This window comes from Lepeophtheirus salmonis, chromosome 4, assembly GCF_016086655.4.
Source record: "Lepeophtheirus salmonis chromosome 4, UVic_Lsal_1.4, whole genome shotgun sequence".
NCBI classification, from domain to species: Eukaryota; Metazoa; Arthropoda; class Copepoda; order Siphonostomatoida; family Caligidae; genus Lepeophtheirus; species Lepeophtheirus salmonis.
In genome coordinates, this window is record NC_052134.2 from 25,251,699 (window position 1) to 25,268,743 (window position 17,045).

The 17,045-nt window shown below is 28.7% G+C and overlaps 1 protein-coding gene across 1 annotated transcript in view; it reads right to left on the reverse strand.

The window, feature by feature from the left end:
- ENGase (cytosolic endo-beta-N-acetylglucosaminidase) overlaps window positions 1-17,045 on the reverse strand; it is a 212,235-nt gene that overhangs the window by 78,702 nt on the left and 116,488 nt on the right. The gene's annotated exons all lie outside the window — the stretch shown is intronic.

Sequence of the window (17,045 nt, forward strand, 5' to 3'; positions counted from 1 at the left end):
AAAGTACGTAGGTTTGTATAGCACATGTACAATACAAATAAGAGGCTCTTAAATAATAATTTTAAAATTATTTGTACAACGAACATTCCAATACTCAATACTATCATAAAGCTAGTTTAAGTATGCCGAGCTTTTGAAAGATAGTTAGTTGATATCTAATCACTACTTCAAACTTGATACTGAGACCACAAAAAAGCACGTAAAGAAACTGGCTAAGAAGAAGCCCATGTGTCCCGCCACCGTGCAAAAAATTATGTCAAAGCTGTCGGGCTTAAGTTCTTAATATACTTGGAGAACCCCAACCCGTCTCAAAGTCACAAGAAACTCCATTTTGTATGTGGTCTCTACCTATTTAATTTTATTAGGAAAAATATAAATTTGCTTACTTTTTCCCTCACGATATTTTTAATATTGATCCGGTCATAAATCGGCAAAATAATGAGGTCAAGGATAGCCCTGGTAAAATTTGCTACTTATACAGAACGAGCATCAGTAATGATGCCACCAAGTGTCAAATTCCTTGTGTCTTTGGAGAAAAAAGTTATCAGATAGATCTATGAAATAACTAAGCATTCTTGAAAGTCTAGTTGGGTATTCTCATACTGCAAATATTGTTCAAAAGTGAATAGTAAGAAGACTAAACTTTCATTGAAATAATTTTGGCCTCCACAGAGGTAAACAGTGGGAAATATAGCCAAGAGACAGCCAAATCCGCAATAATAATATTGAAAACCTGAAGTCATCTGTCAACAAAGGATGGAGAAAATAATTAATTATATTTTTAAAGTTTGTCAGGAAGGCATTATTAAGGTCAATAAGATTAATCTTCTTTGTGATTTACATCTCGTATGTCAAATAAATTTATATAAAATCTTTACAAATTTGAGTTAGGATTAGAAACTTACTTTGAACCAAATATAATATTAGAAGTGATATGGTGAAGTGTTAAAAGACCTTTTAATTATTAAATAATTGGAAACATTTACATATTTGCTACCAACTGATTTTGATATGTTTACGCTAAGCAGGGTTCCAGTAATTTTTAAATTTCTATGTATAACTATTTCTGTACATACTTGAAAAAAAAAGATGAATAGCCAAAGATTCATGACAAAGAAACAGAAAGTCTAGATATTATTACATGACTAATGAAAGCAACAAGAATATTGTGCCTTCATCAAAATTTTGTCATAATAAATTTTAATAACTATAGCTAACTCAGTAAATAATAGAAAATGACCCTAAAAATGATTTAGTTACTAACCAAACTATTTCTGATAGTTCAATACAGATCTAAAATTTAAGAAAAATTTGTGAAAAAAATAGAAAAACTATTGAAGAAACCAAAACAAACTCCTATCAATTTGAAAAATTCTGCAATAAAAAAGAAATATTTTTTTCTTAATTGTAGTAATCGAATGTAAGTTCTTCCATCCCCTTGGCCATTATAATTATTAATATGCTCCTCCTTCAACAATAATGTAAAATACTTAAAGACAATGTAGGTAAGAGACACTATTTTCATAAAAAATTTATTGATACACGCACCCAATTCTGTGAAAGCATATATATAAAATATGTCAATCTTATAAACATTAACAGTCATCTTTAATATTTCTCGAAGCGAATTTAATTTCTTAATTATAATATGAACATAATAAATACTTATACCGAGGTGCTCTTATTTACATAGTATACGCTGTGAGAATGAGTTCCTAAAACTTCTAAAAAAATGTCATGGAGACTGAAATTCCATTTACTCCATTTTCCAATTTTTTTTCCTTGATTAACACTTTACGGACAATAATTATTTAGGACAGTTAGAAACAACTCTGGGACAAAGTTTTTATGACTCAAATATATTTATTAAAAAAATCTGAAAAGGTCCTTGGAGCCCTGATAGTATCTAAGCTAATTAATAAACTTATCGTGAGAATCAGTAGCATTTATGTTTTAGAAGAAATGTTTGATTTGAATACATTTTTGTTATTAAATTATTGGATTCAATTTAAGAAATAATTGAACATATTTATATATCTTCACTTTGTATTAACATTAACAAAATTTCAAGAAAAAAACCCGGTATAATTTATATTATTTGTGATAATTATAGAAGTAATGTGGATGTTACTCAATGTTGCATATGAATCACCCAAATTTTATCTTTCCTTAACATATTTTACCTTTGGAACGTCTTAACCGTGGGTAGACCTAATAAGAGAAATAATATTGTCACTTCTTCGGCTTTTGCTAGCTGTTTTTCTAAAAAATAGATAGAACCGGATCTACATAACGGATAAATCATGAATAAGATTTACATTTGTTCCAGCTTTCATAAGTTGCCATGCTTGAACAATATAAGCACTACTGACCCTTCAAATATAGGTCACAACTCCTTCCTTCATCTAATTCTCCCTCCATAGACAGCTATTATTGCATCCAAGATATAAACTCTGCCTATACCCTTGCAATAGTTCGAAATGCTATCTGGAAATGTCATGTTAATATACTTTGGTCAACTTTATTCTACTCTCTTGCCTTAGAAAATGAAATACATTTGAAATTGTCTCTAAACAGTAAGATATTTCCTATGACAACGATATATTCTTATAACTCACTATGCTTACCATACATGCAAGAGTTTAATTTTTTAACCACCTAATTTCAAAATGAAATAAAAACTTAAAAATAAATGAAAATGATTAAAAATTGACTCCGAGCAACATTAAAGATAAAAAATAACATTTCCCAATGAAATTTAATACGTAGAACTTATCTTTCACAAGAAGCCTTTTTCTAGAAGACATAATTTCCATTTGTACAACACTCTTGATTTGAGCTATACTCTCGAATAATGTGGCGCCCCAGTAAATAATTTATAATTTTCTTTTTTCATAATATTAAGTAAAGTATTCCAGACAACAGATAAACAAAAATTAATTGATAATTTTTCGATGTATATTGACAAATTCATACTTATATGTAGTGGTAAATTAATTAACCTACCGTCTGGAATAGGTTAATTATAGATATAATTATTATCTTTAAGAGTGCCTAAAATAAAAACTATTATACCCGTATATTGAAGAATTATCAATTGTGTACATTATTATTTTCTATGAAATGTCTCACAGCATATCATTTGCAAATCTCTAGACTATGGAATAGTCGTGTATCAAATAGGTGTTTTAGGTTAGGTAAAAGTGCAATTTTCTAATTGATTTCTCATTTCTATTGATATTATTCCATTAATATCTGGATTTCATTTCAGACGAGTATTTTATAGAGTAAAATCAACAAAATTAAAGGGGATGCATGTAAACATGTAATTTATTGTGGCCCGAAGTGATTGTTCTCAGATTATGCACCACTAGGACAGTGATGTAAAGAGCAATGAGAGATCAATAATTAAGGTTTCCACATTCTTAAATAATGTATTAATATATTTTTGTTTCCTCCACTTCCCATCTAATTCAAGGGCCTCTCAACTAAAATGTATAGACAATTTTCTGTTATAAGAGCTTTATGCTCATGTCATCCAAATAGTTGCAAAACCGTGAGAACATTCATTGCTGCTGTTCCCATAAAAATGTTATTCTTTTACTATTTTTTTAAAGCATTATTGCCTCAATTTTACTGTTTTATGTAGTTTTAGTGACAAATTATAAAATGCCTCATTTTTGGCAAATAACTAATTTAAAACATTGAATGTTTGTGTCAAAATTAATAAAAACTTTTTCAAATCATGACAAACACCTTTTTTAATTAAATGCTACGCTTGAACTCGACACTATTTAAATTATTTCAAAGTGGCGTGTAGATTCTAATAATATACGTAGCAGAATTAATATAGTGTCATTATCAGGATAAAAATAAACTGTAAAGCAAAATAACACTTTTCTTTAGAGGACTAAGTATGTTTTGATCCCCTAATTCAAAATATGGCTTTATTTTTTATCTGTTTGAAATAAGCATGCATGAAATCAAGTCCTTTCTAGATGAGAGATGTTCATCTTCATTATTCTTTGGAATAGTCATTCTATAATTTCCTTAAACTACTTTTTTTTTCCGAATGTATCACTAGTCTCAGATATTGATGAATCAAATAATATATTTTTAGCTAATGACGAAAGTGGTAATGGTGGAATGTTTCATGCCATTGAGTTGGAAAAGTGTTTATTTTATGTTTTAGATTTCTATGAATTGTATGTAATAGTTTTAATGAAAATATATGTATATTGTCTAATTTGTTATAACATTAAGGTTCATGTCTCCACCACGATTGGTGGTCTCAATATGTATAAATAAATCAATATTAAAGTAACTCTTTTGTCACACCAAAAATGTTGCTCTTTTCTAAAGTGAGAAAATTTTATTTTTCAGGAACTATTTAATATACTTTTACCTACATAAATTGTTTTAATATATTTTTTAGTCAAATTCATTAACAGTGTGAAAGTTGAACCTAGTTTATTGTATGAATTTTGTTCATCGTATTAAGCAAATTGGGTCATAGTGTTTGTGGAATGTTCGTGTTAATACGGTTCTGCGAGTTATTATTCTTTGTGATGAATTTGGTGGAAAATAAATATAGTAACAATAATGAGGGTTGACACAACCAGTTGAGATGTGAACTTTAAAAAGCCAGCTCAGAATTCACAAGCAAATTACATTAATTAGTTATAATATGTAAAAATACTTAAACGTCAATGACATATCAAGTTTACATAATTTATTTTCTAATTAAATTCAAGCCAATTCGTATGGCCTGCAAGATAATCTCTTTATTTCTTTTTGGATAACACCCCAAGACTCTTGAAAATCCTGACATGAACCTTACTGTCTATCAAAAATATGTCCCTCTATTCCCTAGTTCTATTATATATTATTAAATGTATTACAATGTTATTACATCGTTAATTATATGTTCGTATTTCTGTTTTGAAGATAAAAATTAATTATTATAATAGAAGGAATAATATATTTTTATCTAATATCAGACTTTTTTTAGTCCCTTATCGCTCAAAAAGAGTTATTATTGTACAAATTTAGACATTTCATAGAGACTTTCAATACATTTTAGTATTATCTTGATTATATTCAAATATCAGTGTTTATCATTGGCTTCAAGGAGTATTCAATGAAAGTGTTAATTATTTTTATTATGCATAAAGCCATTTGTTTGAGTTGAATCAATATTTATTCGAAGTTAATCCGTTTTATGATGTAAAAATATCAACTTTGAGCCCCAAAAATGACGTCTCCTGCAAATATGAAATTGATATTCGAAGTGGATCTTCCAACTTTATAATCTTCGTGAGTAAGAGGCGTTATCCTGAAATTTTGGTATCACATGTCAAGGGTTCCTTCTCCCATGATGTATAGATGCCTTCACATTGATCATGTACAGAAATGTTACGGTACAATTTCTTCAGCCCACCTCCATCCATCAACACTGATAGCGATCCAAGATTCAACTCCGAAAAAAATTATATATATACTACTTATGCATCCTTATTTTAAGCTCCATGATGACTCGTTGCAGACCTGTAGTGGGTGAGAGATTCCAAAAACCAGACATTCTAGGGAGTTTTTGGAGCTAATCCTCACAAAATTAAATCCTAGAGATGAGGAACAGTTCAACGCGGATTTTGTTACCAGGGATTCCTCTTCACAGATCCACTCTTTTCCATTGACGAACACAGATCCTTAATTCGAGATCTGACTCTCAAGATTTCTCACTTTTTAAATTCTAGCGCCTTTTTTCTTCTCTCTTTCTTTATCTTTGTTTCTATCATTTCTTCTCTTTTCTTAAGCTATGGATTGCAAATATATGAACATTTCTTATGAGCTCTGTGGTTTTCTTTACAAAACTTGTCGCCAGGGCAGGGTCCAGGAAGATAAGAACGTTGGGAATACAGAATGAGGCTGGATTGAGATTTAACAAAAGGGGTAATATATTCTATATAAAGATATAATAGACACGAGGACTGGCAACATCCTCGTGGAAATTCACACACTGAAATTGCATATGTAAAATAAGATAAAAGTATGATAAGGTAGATATAATCAAATAAATAAAAGAGTCAATTCATATTAAGGGGTCAAGCGGGTTGAGTGCGTAGACACTACAAGCTGAATTCCAAAATGAGTTTTTTCCTTGAAATATTGTCGTACCTTAGTTCAAATTGACAATTGAGAATTTCAGCTATCTAATGATATACTCTTAAATTTTTTGAATATATTCGTTTTTAAAGCTATGAGCCTTTGAATAAAAATAACTTATTTTCAACTTTAAACAAAGACAACTAGAGTAAAGAGTCAGACATTTTAAAAATAGTTTTAGAATTTTTTAATATTGGGTTTTAAAATATCTTCACATACTTTATCTCTATCTTCAATACTTAAAAAAGCTTTGAACTTTAAAAAAAAAAAAAAAAAAGCTTCTTCATGGCATTTTTCTGATGGCCATGATGTAAGAAGAGAAAAAATAAAACCATATTTGGAATCAAAATCTACAAAGAAGAGCATATACTGTTTTTGTACCATTCTTGCTTTTGACAGTGTAATTTTAATGCACTCAAAATGGACGGCGAACTTTTTATCAACTTGCAACGTCGATTCTCAAAAGGGGGGAGGAAACACTAGGAATAACATAATGAATTTGTATCTAAACTACTTCCATTTTCTCGATTACTTCATTATTAATCGATCAGGTGACAATGCTTTTGGTCCAAATTTGAAAATCACTGAAGCGATTACTCAACAAATGTATTGAGGCTATTTTGTTAAAACATTTTTGGATAAAGGACCTTAGCAGATCAGTTTCACCTAAATTATTTAAAAAATTCATCTAACTTTGACTCTGGGTAGATTGAGAATAAGTGGTTTGACATGAATGGAACTTATATTTCTCAAATATATTTATTTTCCCCTACAAACAATTAATGAAGTTACATAATCTATTTCTTAACGTTTTTATCACAAGAGTTATGTCTTTGCTTCGAACTAGAACACACTGTAGACGTTGCTAATGGTAGAGTGGTTGGAGTAGGAAGTTTCTATGTTTGTTATCTTTGACATGTTTTGCAAAAATAATGTCGATGACTTGTATGATGTCAAAAAGTTTGAATATATTTTGAATTTTGACAAAGATATTTAAATATCAAAGATTTATAGAACATAATTTAAAAAAGTTTATTAAAAGTTTGGACAACAGCATTTACACAAAATATTCGAAAACTGAGTCCTTTTATTCATAATATGTGCTAGAATCATTTTTTTAAATATTAAAGTGCAGCGCCATAGGATAAGAGCCTCCAATAGTCCTCCTAAAATTGGCACTGATCTTCTATTCAATTGTATTCTAAAACAGCTAAATTACATACTAATATCATAAATGAATTATATGAAGAATTAAGTTCATGATTAATTATCCTATACAATTAAAATAATTTATGTGTGTGATGTATGTCTCACTTAGTAACAGAAAAAGGAAGAACGTATATTAAATACGAATTAAAAAAGGGAATTAGGAAGAAGATGAGCAAATAAATCTTACTATGTATTTTCAATCTTCATTATATTTATGGTTGGAGAAGAAACATGGCAAGTGAGCAATGGCTATGACAATAAATAAATCACAGGGTCAAACATTTAAAAAATTGCTTTATATTTACCAAAATGAGTATTTTCACATGGTATGTGATATGTCACACATATGTATAAACATATATACATTACAAAATACATATGTTGCATTTTTAAGAGTGTCAATAGAAAGTGCAGATTTGATTATATTTACATCAAATGGACAAAAGCAACCAAAAATGTTGTATACAAGGAGGTTTTACAATAGAAATTCCCCTATTATATAATTATAGAATATTGTAAATCATTTTAGTTTAAAACTTTAACATATAGAAGCTATTTTTCATAGGCTATCTTTTAAATAGCGTGCTCGTCCCAGTCATTATTAAGTTTTTTTATTATTCGCATATATATTACTCAAATAAAAAATAAAGAATAAACAGTCATTGAATAAATATTTGCCTAAGTTGGTTACCCCGTATTCATTTTCATTATTTCGTATGTACTCATTTATAAAAACAAAATAAATAAGGATTTTTATAACTTATGAATGAACATGAGGATAGTAATTCAAAACAGAAGGAAAATATGCAATAAAAGTTATGTTCTAGAAAAAACTGTTTAGAGTAATTTAGTTCTAATTATGTTCAAATACAATATTTATTTCCTCTGGCTTTATAAAATTAAAATTATAAGTTTTTTTTAATTAACATAATGTTTTTTATGTTTTTTTCAAAAAATATGTTGGCCATATAATTTCAACTAAATAAATGGCTCTGCGAGTCACCATAAATCAATGCCTCCTGATATGAGTATTTTAAAGGGGCACATATTATAGAACTGTGGTATTCAAATGGGGGTTCGCGTACCCCTTGGGTACTTGGAGTCAATCCAAGGGTACTTGAAGCATTGAAAAAAAATTTCTAGTGGTATATCATTGAAAAAAGGTTAGAATCCCTTTTCTGGAAAACAAAGAGATATTCAATTTCTTCTGTAAAAATATTTTTTTTTTTTGCAAAAAAAAAAACTATTCAATTTTCTTTTTTTTAAATTTTCTTATAAATACCCTTCGGTAAATATGTAGCTTAGGGACGGTAAAATTTCCAATGGCTTCCCCTGTGAAATACATGCTAGTTTCTGGGCAAATGTTAGAAATTATTACCAAAGGTTGCTTGATGTTATTTATTGTTATTTTTAATTTTGAAAAAACGAGAATCACTTTGTCATACCCTGTCCAGTCCCACATGTCGATCACAAAAAGCATAGAAAAAACTGTCCTTGATAGTATTTCCCCCTTATTTTTAGTATTAAATTTAATAATTTTTTATAAATTAACTAAATCCAAATGATTACAACACTATGATTTGATGGATTTTGATATTATTTATACTTGCTTTCCTTTAAAAAAAAATTATATTTTTACATGAATTACACTATTTGATAAAATTTTGGGATTTTTAAAAAAAGAGTGATGCAAAAACTATCACTTTAATTAGGATATGAAAATATATAAATTTATTTCTTAATTAAGTGATTTATCCAAATTCTCCAATGTAGATGTCGAATTTTCAAATAAATTAGGTGAAAAAGACCAATAGTACGGATTTTTATAGACTACACCGGACTTGATAAAAAAACAGAATATAAACAACACTACTTGATCATAGAACAATCTTTTTAATAGTAATTTTTTTAATGAAAAAACTGGTTACTGTAAAACTAATATTTTACGGATCATTTTAATTAATTATGTTAGAAAGTATCCGAAAAATCTAAATAATTACCAAATAACGAAAAAGCTTCGTTAGTTTATGGTACGTCAGTACAACAATCTTGAACAAATAGAAGGAAAATATTATTTTACTTCTACTTTATAAATTTTTGGTATATGCCGAGTTATAGATTCAAATGGGATGAAGTGAATACCTAATAATGTTTCCTATAGTTAGGAACATTCATTTAATTTATGACACTTTATTTGTTTTTAATATTGCCTTTCAAATCGAACCTGAGTTAACTAATATTTGTCAAAATTACTGATGGCGAAAATGTTCGCAGTAATGTTACCTAGAACCATTCACTATATAACAACAATTATAATACATATTTATTATCTTTATTTAAGCTGTACAACATGAAAATGACCAATAAAATCTTCAATAAATCTAGGGGTTGTCTTTAGATACTAATAATTTTTTAGATTCTATTAAATTCAATATTATACCTTATATTATGCTAAAGAAAATATATATATATATATTTCTACATAAATTAACTCATTACAGGCGAGATATATTTAGCCGAGTTTGAAAAAATTCAGGGATAAAGTTTATTTAATTATGATTCAAGTTTTTTATATTAATAACAAATCTCAAAAGATCCTGGGACTTTTATAAGTGTTGATTAATTAATTAATAGTAGTACTTAGATGTAAGAAGATATATTTGATTTGTAAAGAAATTTATTATTAAATGATTCGATTCAATCTTCACAAGTTATATAAATATATTCAGATACGTTCATTTTGTATATATATGGAAAAAAAAAATCAAGGAAAAATATCATAGAAGCTATTATTTTTAATAACTATAGACCCAATGTGGATGTAGCCCAATATTGTATCTGGAACCCTCAAATTTCGCCTTTACATTTCACATTAGACCTTTTCAAGATCCTAACTTAGAGGTTGAACTAATAAGGGGAATTCATTTTCACTTTTCAAGCTTTAGATAGCTGCTCCTCTCAAAAATAGATAGAAACTGAGTCAGTACGACTTGGGACATATTTGATTATAACTTTCTTCTAGCTAGGACTTTTTTAAGCCACGAAAAAGAATGGAATGACATTAAAAGGCTTTGACTTATTTTATATATCTTCAAGTATCCTATTAACTGTGTTAAAAAAACTACGTTAAGGAAATGTAATGCTACGTAAAGTACAGATAATATTTTTTAATATTTTCTTGTATTAGCAAAATTTGTCTAGCAACACATCTTGTCGCGGATGGCAAAATACAACTCTATAAAACTCCCTCTGTACATGGGACCCAAGTCCTTCATGTTGTACATTCCTGCATTAGTGCTTATAGCATACCTTGGACTTGAATGATAAGTTTTGATATTAACGACTTTTGAAGCTAATTGACTTTAATTTTCTCCAAACCTTGGCAAATTGGGCATTTCTCTAGATCAAATTGGCTACAACATTTAGTATTTGCATACTTATAATGATTATAAAAATGACTTAAAATAAAAATATAAAGAGCCTTTATCATTTGAAATGATGTGTATCAATTGTGGCTTACAACTGTAAGTATGAACTTCAACAGTAAAAATTTAAGACAGGATTCCAACTTTCAAACCAATTATGATTGATTATTGTATATATAGTGGGTTGGTTCTAGAACAAATAAAGAAGTTAAAACTTTATTATACTGGATTTGTTAATATTTGGAAGACATCTAATTATTAGCTTCTTTAACGAGGAAAAATAGTATTCAAGTTTAAAAAAATATACATAATTGTATGATATTTTATATAAATATTCATTAAGTATTGAGCTTACTAGTAATGCAAATAATAATAAAATATCGTTAAAGGCAGTTCACAAAATTTTCACATGGGATGGTGGGAAAGGGTTAACACAGAAATTTGATAATATTATTAAAAAAAAAAAAATCATTATTGCTTTCTTCTATAAAGTTCAATTTGCTAGCTAAGAGTTTTGAAGGTTGTTTTATGGGCGGAACATTTTTTTATTATTTTTTATAACATAATGACGCTGCAAATACTGGCTCCATGATCAATTTAGTATAGTACCACTTAAAATGCATCAGATCCCTAGTGCCACTAAAGTACCGGTACACTAAATAAAACTAATACCTAGCTTTCCAGTCATTTAAAAATACTTAAAGCGTTCTAAAGAAGATAATAATTATCTTAGATCCATCTTAAACACTTTCCCAGAAAGTAACTTTTTAAGCTACTTTTGGATGTTAGCATATTTATGAAAAATGATGTTTGTTTAATTCAATTTAAAGAATAAATAATAAAACTAATACTGTTTTCATAGATTTACCTAATCTGAGCAAATATATGTTAAATAAATCATAGTTAGGTCAATATCGATACAATTTCACAAAGTAAAACAATATCTAAAGTGGGACATGTTTCTCTTCACAGAAGTAAGAAGGTGACACCTTATTTATGAGCAGAACTTCAAGTCTAGGTCGTGCTTGATGTCCCTGGCCATTGTCCTCCTCCTCCGAGGATGAGAAGCCAGACTTTGATATAACTCTTAAGCACAGCCAGGAAGTGGACAGTTCCTTGTTGGCTTTGTGTGAGCCCCATGATGAATGGGTAAGATCCTTAACCGTTTTCAGTCACTTGCAGACGTCATAGACGGTGCTCCTGGCATATTTTGTGACTTTTATGATTGCCGTAGTATGGTTGCCGGCCTCAAAAAAAATTATTCAATAACTTTACGTTTGTTCTTTTGCAGTGAAATTGAACAGATCAAGTATAAAAACAGAAGTTGTTCTCTATGGACAGTACCTTCAGGTGAAGTTAAAGCTTAGCAAGATAAACGCACCAAATTTAAAAAAAACCAAAACAATTTAGAAATGTTTCCAGATACTTCTGTTCACCACTGTAGAATTGAAATTATTTCAAAGTAAATACAAAGTCATATTTTTAGAAAATATAAAAAAACCTATTTAATCTGCAAAATATTTATTACTCCACGAAATTTTTCTTCAATCTAATGTGCCACTTTGTCTTAAATACAGAGTCTGCTCCATTAGTAATATATAAATCTAAGACAGATATACATACTATATTCATATATGTTCCATGAAGATAATTATTGAAGAATATGTAAATGTCTGTATAGAACCAACATATCAGCTTATTAGACGTATTATTTAAAAATGCACTAAGGGCAGATTTACAGAAAAATAGGTAATTGTATTTCAAGAATACATTTTATGTGTTTTACTCAAAATTGATTACATTATGCACTCAAATAACCCGTAGAAACATTATTGTACTCATTTATCCGTAATTTCAAAGTATTTTAAGACTGATTTCTTATAATTCTTAAATTTACTCTATAAAATGTTCGCTGTATTTCCACTTATGCAGAGTCTTTCCTCTAAATTAACCTTTCAATACAGAGAAAAATCAACTAGGTACGTTGTTTTCAACTTCAAAGAGTAATTTTAACAAATTAACCAGTACTTTTTCTTAAATGGACAATTGTAATAATGCCTACACTAAAAAGAGTTTTTATACTGTTTTCGTCATTCCACAATTGATTTTTCACAGAGTATCAATAGTTTGAGACAATATCCAAAATATCCAGGCTTTATATTGATGTAAGTATAACCAGCTACTAACAATGTGAAAGTCTTAAGTACAGTATCATGCAATCCAATACACATATTTTTGAATAAATACATAGGCAAAAGGAGTGTTCTTTTTAGCATCAAATTTATTGGAGCGAACTAAGTTAGCTTCGTCACTTACTATTTATGTTTTATTGTTTTAGGTCTGATTGGGCTATGGAGTTTAAAAAACTGAAGCCACACATAATTAGTGATAATTATCAAAAATGGAGAAAATGGTAAGTGAGGGTTGGTTGCTACTAATATTTAAATTTCATTCCAAGGATCCTGTGATGTAAAACTGTTGCATGGAATAATAAAAATCATTACGAAAAGAAAATAAAACATGTGACAAATTGAATGGTCAATAAATTCACAATTATTATCATTCTCTAGATCATAATGGCGAGGTGTCACTTCTTATAAGTAACTATTGCTATTCAGTATTCATAAAGTTTAAAAAAAAGTTTTTATAGCTAATAATCATTTAATGGAAAACTTTATTAAAACATTTTTTATTCATCTAAAATATTAATTTTTTTACATATTGCTAAACTTGGACTTGTATTAATTCTTCATTTATTCAAATTATGACATTTAGAAACTTGAATAGTTTGATGACGTCTCTTTTACGTGGTAGAAACGTTGTACTGAATTTTTGGGGATCATGGCGACAGCTGCTCCAGTTATAAGGAAGATTTAATTAACAGAGGAGGAATGGTGTTGCCCCGTGACGATAGTTTTTGTCACAACGACGTGGAAATTTCATATCAGGAGGTCTCAAATGTGACTGGCGTCCTAATCCAGACCGTGAAACCAGACTTTGCACCTTGTCATATATCCGACAACCTACAGAAGTAACTGAGTGAGCACTGCTATTACTTCATTGGGAAGGAAATATGGTCTCCCAGCAGTCTAGATCTTAATTTGATGTATTATTTTGTCTGGAGTTACGTTGAATCTTAAAAAAATCGAATATATCATACCCTCAATGACTCTCTGATTGCTTCTATCAAGGGGACAATGACCGACATGCCAAGGACCTAACTTGTCAAGGATTCTGGCACATATTACAGGTAACTTTATTGCTGAAAGCAACTTAGTATCCGAAAGTATCTATTAGGCAAAGTAGTCATTGTGTAAAGTGTCCATTCAGCAAAATGTCCTTTCGGCAAAAAGTCATTCTGCAAAATGGCTTTCTGTTGTAATTTGTTCGGCAATGTATCCGTGCAAGCTCATAAACGCCTACTTCTCCTTCCAGGCACGGATCCAGGCATTTATTGATGTTGGAGGAGGATACATCAAATTAGTTTTTTGTTTAAGACTATGTTAACAATTCAAACTAATTTTCAAGTAAATCTGTTGAAAAATATAGGCTCAGTGACAGTTTAAAGATTCTTGAAAAATGCAACGATTTGATCTTAACAACTTTTATGTGTCTATTCTGTCGTACAGGATAAGAAATAGGCAAAACGGAACATTTCGTCTCTTCATTGCCATAAAAAAATATCCGTCGTTAACAAATACATTTATTTTATCCATTTGAAGAAATAAATTTAATAAACTTTTATTTAAATTGTAAAAAGCTTAATTTTATCCAGTCTAACTTGGATGGTTAAGAGAAATTAAATAGATTAGAATCCGTATATAATTAATTATTTATTGTGTGTTTTTTTTTTTTTTTTTTTAATTCAAAGTAATATTCATACATGTATGGTCTGGGAGATTAATGAGCCATGTCATTGCTTCAAAAATAAAAGTATTTTTATACATTCATTTCTTTGTATGCTTGACATTTAAAAAAAAAGCAGTGTTTAAAAAGACAAGTTCTGGAAGAGTATCTTTAATTTTGAGAGGTTATATAAACAGCGAATTGGAAAATAAGAAGATTAATGTATTTTTGTTTAATTCAATTATTATCGTTTCTCCTAATAAAAAAAGTGTCCTGATTTATGTTTATTAAATATTTAGTTGTGAAATAACATTTTATTTTTTATCCTGATAAGTGTCACATTATATTATTTTTTTTAGATGGGAAAAGTCTAAAAATAACATCTTTTGATAAAAATTGTTTAGAAATATGTAGATGTGTATGAAACTGTGCGATTTTGTGATGGATGATAAAAAATTGTATCTAATAAAATAATGGGATGAAATTGACGCTACTTGGATCCCCCCTTCCTACATTCATTGAACCATTTATACAAAAAAGAAGGATTTTGTGTTCTGATATGTGTCATATTATATATAAATCAACATGAATGAACTAACACATGGGCTGAAAAGTACTGGAATTTCCACACGGAAGTCTATTTTTTTTTTTTATTCACATAATTTCCAGTTAGTACCAAACTTAAAAAGACATCTATCAAAATTTCATCACAATCTGTACTTTTGTTTGTTAGTTATTGTACTAAGTGAGACTCTATTTTTGTTATTTCTAAAATAATGAATCAAAAACAATTTTTTGTCTTAATTATACACTTCTCCTTGATGTTAAAAAATACCATTCACGCTAAACAATGCCTTAAAATGTGCTATTGGCACCCCGATCCATAAAGCGAATAAAAAAAAAAAAGAATAAAAAAACTATTTTGAACAAAAAAAAACACGTTTTTTCTTTGTTAAACTCGAGTATTTTCAACCAATGTGTTGAAACAAACTTATGTTGAAATATAAATCTGAAGAAAGTAGTGTTCTGGAACACATATATTTTTTTGATCCAGACCAGTCGTTCTCAATTACAAAGGAAGTACTTTTATTTCTTCTCATCAGAATTGTATTAATTAAGACGAGTTATTTCACTTTTTGAAAAATATAATTACCGAGCAATTTGAAGTCTAACTCAAAAAACATTATCGAATTATGTAAATATTTTCTTTAAGCAGGCTAATTAATGTCACAGAGTCTAAATTTGAATCCTAGGAAACTTTCACCAATAAATAAAACATATATATATTATAAGGAGAGAGTTGTAAAAAATATGCCCTTCTCATATATAAAAAAACCCTCAAAAATTAATAATTTTTAGAACATTTTAAAGGAGAGCAGCTTAGCTGTCAAGAAGCTTTATTAGATTAGTTACAAGATGCTGGGTCAATTCTTGTCAAATTACATAGCTTGTGAACAAGTATCTATAATTTTAATTTTTTATATTTTTGAGATCGAACTAAAACAAGGAATCATGTGAATTTTGGAATAATTCTGATTAGTGATTGCAGATATATATTGGTTTTTGTTCTTTACCTTTTTCCTTTTTGAGGCAAATTTTACTATATTTAATGTTAATAATTTGGCAATGAATATTTAATGACTAAAAATAGCCTTATTTCATCAAATTTGAATGGATAATCTATAAATATGCATAATATACATCATAAACTAAGGCAAATGCTTCATATACTATTTACAATTCATTCTTTTTTTGGATCGCTCATTTCAACGACCTCTCTTTTAAAACACACACATTTATTTCATTTTTTTATTTATTAGCCCTAAGCCTTGTTCTTAAAGCTAAAGCGCTGGAAAGTTTCATCAAGGAAAATTTTGTATTCATCTAAATATTTACTGACTTAAGTTAGACTAAAATCTTTTTATAATGTTATGAAACATCAATTCGCCCAAACGTTTTCACTTAAATAGCTGTGAGTTCGATGAAATTTATTTTTCATGTAAATTTTTTGTTGCGAACTTCATTTCTGATTTATTTTAACAATCAAATCATTAGTTTCCGGCGTATGGACCCCAATATTTTGGAATTTTAGCAAAATTGTGGCCTACACTGAATTTGAAATAGTCATATTTTCTTAGCTTGTTGTTCCATTTGAACAAATTCCTCGATGAAAAGAAGGAAATAAAAACAAATACAACTCAGTATCGAGCAAGGACATGGGCTGGGATTTTCAATTTTTCTCTGAGTCTAAAAATGATTTACAATTATTAATCCCCATCAGTTCCTCCATTTTACTATATGTAAAACCCTTTTTTTAGTATGCTTTAAAGTGAATAAAAGAAAAGCAACAAAATTCTAAAAGGAACTAGATGACGCGGAGAGAAGAAAACAACGAGTAGA